Here is a 6,000-nt window from a genome sequence, read left to right as displayed (position 1 = left end):
ATCTTAGCTAGAAAAGTATTTAAGAATTCTAAGATTGAATATGAGTTCTTCACTCATAAAAAAATAAAAAAGAACAAAAAAAAAATAAAACAAATGAAAAACTAAAAGAAAAAAAAAAACAAAAACAAATAGTATCAGAGCAAGAAAAGTATAAGAAAACATAAAATTTATCAGAGCAAGAAAAGTATAACAAATGGTACCAGCTGAATGGGTTTTCCACGTCGAAAGTGTATGAGATCATCATACCTAGAGCTCAGAAATGCTTTGCTTTTAAATTCATTTGGAGAGGTTTTGTTCCACCAAAGTATGCCTTCACCACTTGGCTCTATCTGAAGGGTAGATTACCCACAAAGAATAAATTGAGATTCTTGGAGATTGATGAAAAATGCTCATTCTGTGGGAAGGAAATGAAAAATATTAATCATCTATTTTTCACTTGTGATTTTTCTAAACAGGTGTGGGAAGAAGTAAGGAATGGCCTATGTATTTCTAGAAAGATGGGTTTAATTAAATGCGCTATTAAATTGACCTATAGAGATGCACGGGGATCCCGAATCCATTCAAAGATTGGGCCATTAGCGATCATTTGTTCAGTCTATCACATTTGGCGTACAAGAAATGCACTGATATTTGAAGGAACTCAAGCAGTGGTGGCTAAAACAAGATCCATTATTATTTACCAAGTGCTCAGAATCCTCTATAAAATTGTACCTGGAGGATTGAGACATTTCTTCTTCAAAAGCTCTTCTAACTAAATTAAGAATTAGGCTTGATTTGATTAAGAGTGTTCCAATTACTGTTTGTATTCTCCCTAGGGTATGCCCTAGTAAATGATGTAATTGCTTTGATTATTTGGAATATATATTTACATTTACCAAAAAAAAAAAGATGATGCATCCAAAAACGTTGTATAGAGAGACCTCTATGATTGAAGAAGATGGTATTATGGGCTTTGATGAAGAGGCGAAAAACATAATTGATTGCGTGATTGATGGATCAGATGATTTAGACGTCATCTTAGTCTTTGTTATGTCTGGTCTCAGTAAAACTACCTTGGCTAAAAAAAGTGTTTAAAGATTCACTACTGAAAAACATGGCTATAGTGACGGACAGATTCCGTCGCAATTAGTCACAGTTCCGACGCAAAAGAGAAATTGCGACATACTTTGCGACAAAACGTGTTCGTCGCATCAGGTCGAATCGCAATTGCTCAGTTGCGACTATTTGTCACAATTAATTATTACCACCGACGACCATATTTTTGTAGCAATATATTTTAATTTTGTCGCAATTTGTAATCAAAATCAGTCGCATTAGTTTGTCGCGAGGCGTCGCAAATAATACATTTGTTCGTCGCAATTAAGCTTCTAAGTTTGTCGTTTTTGTTAATTTGTTGTCGCAATTAATTTTACAACCATTGCAAATACTTGTTCATATTCGTCGCCGTTTCCAATTTTTTGTCGAAATGTATGTCACAACTTTATTAATTTTAAATGCCATTCGTCAAATCGGATGTCGCACTTGTTATATGTTTGTCGGTGTAGTATGTCACAAATTTTTAAAATATATTTTTGTTTGTCGCAATTATATGTCAATTGTGTCGTAGTTAATATTAAAATATAAGATAATATTTGTATATTACATAATAGTGTTCACTACAATTTTCGTCAAAAATCACATTATTCTAACTAGTACTCCGTATAATCTATAATTTTCCTGTCACAAATCTTATGCATACAAAATAAGTATCACCCAATATATAATAGTAAATTCAATCTATCATATATATAATTAGTTCAATACAAATAGACCTCATCACTCAAAAAAAAAAAAAAGAAAAAGCCACTAATATTGTGGGGTGGCTAAGTAATACCCTCGTCTAAATTGCAGTAGATTAGCAATCTAAATTATAAACTAAGAGCCGGTAGCTAACATCTTACTAATACAAAACATAAATCCCAATAGACAAGCTAACCCAAAAACATATGTTGGGATTGTTTAGCCTGTCAAAGTTGTAACCAAAAAAATTACCTACAAAAGAAGATCCCGGTGCAGGTTCCACAATGTTGCTCATTACCTACAGAGGATCAGATTGTATCTCAACAAATTTATCAAAACGACTACATGAGCATTAGCAACATTAAAGTGTGTACAAGTAGCATAAGAAGAAAACCAGCAGATCTAAACAGAGTTGTTCCTAACAGTTTTGACCCTTCCAAATGCTTCAAGAACAGTATTCGACTGCAAATTATTTTAATAACCTCATAAATCCCAACCACATTTATCCAAATTAGAACCTCAAAAGAAGACAAGCAGCTTCTAAAGGAACAGCCACAAATAACATGTCCTTAAATGAAAACAATAGATATGAATTCTAAGCTTACTTCTAAAATTTGTTGTTCTACCGTCCGTCCTTTAATTCCTGATCGGATCTGCCACCCAGATATGCATGGTTTCTCATAAGCATATTGCACCTCACATTTTATGCAAATCTTCACAATTTTCATCACATATAAACTGATCATAGAAAGGTGCATTACCTCCCAGGATATCCACCAAGTGTCCTAATTGATCATAGGCATATTTAAGACATCTATAAATTCATTATTCATAAACTTAGGAAAATATATAGTGTAAGCACTTAACAGGTTCTCAAATTCATTATTCATAAACTTCAAGAACATTGGGTAGAAACACAACTAACTAGGAATACAAGCAGAAGAACTAGGAAGACTAAAGACGGACACCAATCAACAGAAGTAAATGATATCAGTGCATATAAACATCAATTGGTAGCACACAAAGAAAATATATATACCCACTGCCAAAATTAAGGCTTTCAAGTGAACCACTAACCTGAATTAGAACTGGAAGAAGATCCATTCCAAATTCAAGCAAAAATTCAGGCTGCTCATTGCTGAAAGAGTGCAAAATTGCAAAAACCCAGGAAAAATTAACCAAACAAGTATTGGCATACTGGTGGAGGTGGCAGCAGAGCAACAAGCAACAAAAATAGAAATAGTCAAATTTCATTACCCATCTAAATGCCAATGCTGATCTAAGCAGCGTGCCAAGACTTCCTGGATCCTGCATCAACATTCCCATGATTGTATAAACTGAATATGGAATTCTAGAAAGATCATATTGAAACACAATCTATAGATATATATTGATGCTATCTTATTCTAAGTGTTCCAGAACATATAAAAAGGTTTTCAATTCTAACTTCACTGACACAACTAACAGAATGAACATAATTATTTGGGGACCTTTTTAGTTGGCTTCAGTGACCAAAACTGCATATGACAGCCAGCATCAAGACTGCACTAATGGAATTGTGTAACTATTTCACATGAAAGAAAATTGCCAAGCACTTCCAGTATGAAAATAGAACAATCTGAATACCATCAAGAACTATAATTCGATTCACAGATGGGAACCAGCCAGCAACTAAAATAATCTCTAAAGTCATCACCAACACCATGAAAAGTTGAGGGAATCGTGAATAGAGCACAATGAAAATTGGATTTGAGGGAATCCTGTAGTAGTGTATTATTTATCAAAAAAAATCAAGAATCAAGAACATTATAAAAAGTGGAGTTTGATACATAAAGCTACAGCTACCCCCATCTTTAATTCTTTTACCATTGCTCTTTTCTTCTTTTTCTTGTTCAAGCCTCCAAAATGCTTAGCTATTAAATTGGTAGACTAGACAAAATAAATTTGTATATATGATCATGAGGAGTTTGTTTTTTATTTCTCAAGAATTTGTATGTAGACCAAAATCAAATTTGTGCCAGACCATCCCATGACTTAGTGGTGAAAACAAGCAAGCAAACCCACATAAAGTATTAAGTTTCTTTAATGAGAGTAAAGGTATTAGATAATAGTTCAATAAAGAATTTCCTTTGAAAGCATAATAATGGCTGCAAAATTGATTACATAGAGATGTGTTGTATTCATACAACAATTATAGACAAAGATCTAATATAATCAAATGTAACTGCACCAAACTTACCTCACAAAAGTAAATTCCGATTTCAGCCACAGGGGCTAGGGAAATCTCACAGATTATGTAAGCATGAAATAAACTTGCGCAAAAGCCCTAAGTCCGTAATATATGAAGAAACACTGCAACAATTTTCAGCTTATGGATTGAAGCATTCCGCTCGAATATACAGCAAAAATATAAAAACCAAAGGAATCAGACAAATACATTCAACTGATTGCACAAAACAACAACAAATATCGGAGCTTATAGGCCAAGAGCGGCGGAGATGCAGGGAATATCACCGCCGTGAACGATTATAAGAACATAGGAGAGAAAAGCACAGACGGAGAAACGCAAACCTCGCCGGAGTACGACTTAAACCCCAAAAGCTCCTGTGAAGGCCGGGGTACCGGAGGACCACCCAAAGAGGACGAACACGCCATCTTCAGAGCAGCATAGCGGCATAGCAGCTTGATGTAGAAGAGGGCCCAGTGGCGGCGAGAAAGAGAACGAACAAATATGCGGCTGAGAGAGAAGTAAGGAGAAGAACGCGCCATTTGAGAGAAAGAGAGAAGAAGAAAAATTGGGTATGGCGCCACTTAGTGAAATTTTGGGGCGAAATTTTGGGTATGGCGCCATTTGTTTTTTTTTTTGTAAAATATATACATANATATATACATACATAATGTATATATAAATATATATATATATATATATATATATATATATATATATATATATATATATATATATATATATTTATTTATTTATTTATTTATTTATAATTTTTATCAATAAATATTTAATTTCAAATTTTAAGTATTTATAAATGTGTATTTTCTATAATTTTTATCAAGAAATTTGTTATTTTAATTATATACTAAATATACTAAATACTAATATGATCCATTATAGATTTTTTTTTAATTTATAATTTCTATAAAAATATTATAACTCAACTCCTTAAAACTTTTATTCTAATTTAACAAATGTTCATATTATATCCCTCACAATATACGTAGTATTAAATATGCTCGAGAAAAGGTTTACAGTAATAATACATTTTTCTAGCATATTTAGGGTGTGTTTGGTTGGCGGGTTTAGGCATAAGGAATGGGTATGAAAGTGATTGTTTGTGNGTGGCACCAAGTTCAAGCCTTATGATAGGTACTACATTGTAAAAACAGTACACAATGATATACAACACATTACGCCAGTTTGATAGAAATAGGCAAACAGCGGACGGCAGAAAAACCACAAGCTAAGAATAAAGGTTTTAAGGAGTTGAAATAATAAAAAAGATTTCATGTATCTATATGGGAAAGGCAATTGGTCTTATTTTTCATAACAAGAATGGTGAGATGGCTACTACGCTATGCTAATTTGGTTGCATTGTTTATATAGAACATCACAACATGTCAACATACCATTAGTAAACTCTATGCATCGTGATCGGTTGAAGAAATGCAAGTTGAAATTGAAAAAAAAAACGTATGACTAAAATAATCAAGGATAAAAAGATAAATCGCGTGGCATTCATACCAATGAACCACAACAATAACAACAACAACCAAAAAGAGAGGGAGAGAGAGAGAGATTTCCGACTACCTTTACTCTGACCACTATTCAAGAGTCGTCAGAAATTCCAACCACCAAGTAAATGTGGTAAAAAGATCAGTTTGAACAATTTTAATTGTCGGATAAAAAACACTTTCTAAATAGTACTTAGAAATACTGACCACTTAGTAAAAGTGGTTGGAATTTCTAACCACTGTAACCCTCCGTCGGGAAGAAATGAAAAAAAAAAAGGTTACTTTTTCTGACCAATATTTTAGGTGGCCGAAAAAATGCTAATTTCCAGCAGTGAGGCACCAAAAAAAAAAAACTTTTAAAACCGTTATCGTAGAAGTGTCGTATATTTAAAGTGTGTTTAAAGACACACAAACAACAACGAATAAATAAAATTATTGTATTTAAGAAAAATATTAAAAAGTTGTACAAATACAAAG

This window comes from Ipomoea triloba, chromosome 5 (genome assembly GCF_003576645.1).
Source record: "Ipomoea triloba cultivar NCNSP0323 chromosome 5, ASM357664v1".
Lineage (NCBI taxonomy): Eukaryota > Viridiplantae > Streptophyta > Magnoliopsida > Solanales > Convolvulaceae > Ipomoea > Ipomoea triloba.
This window is presented reverse-complemented; position numbering follows the sequence as displayed.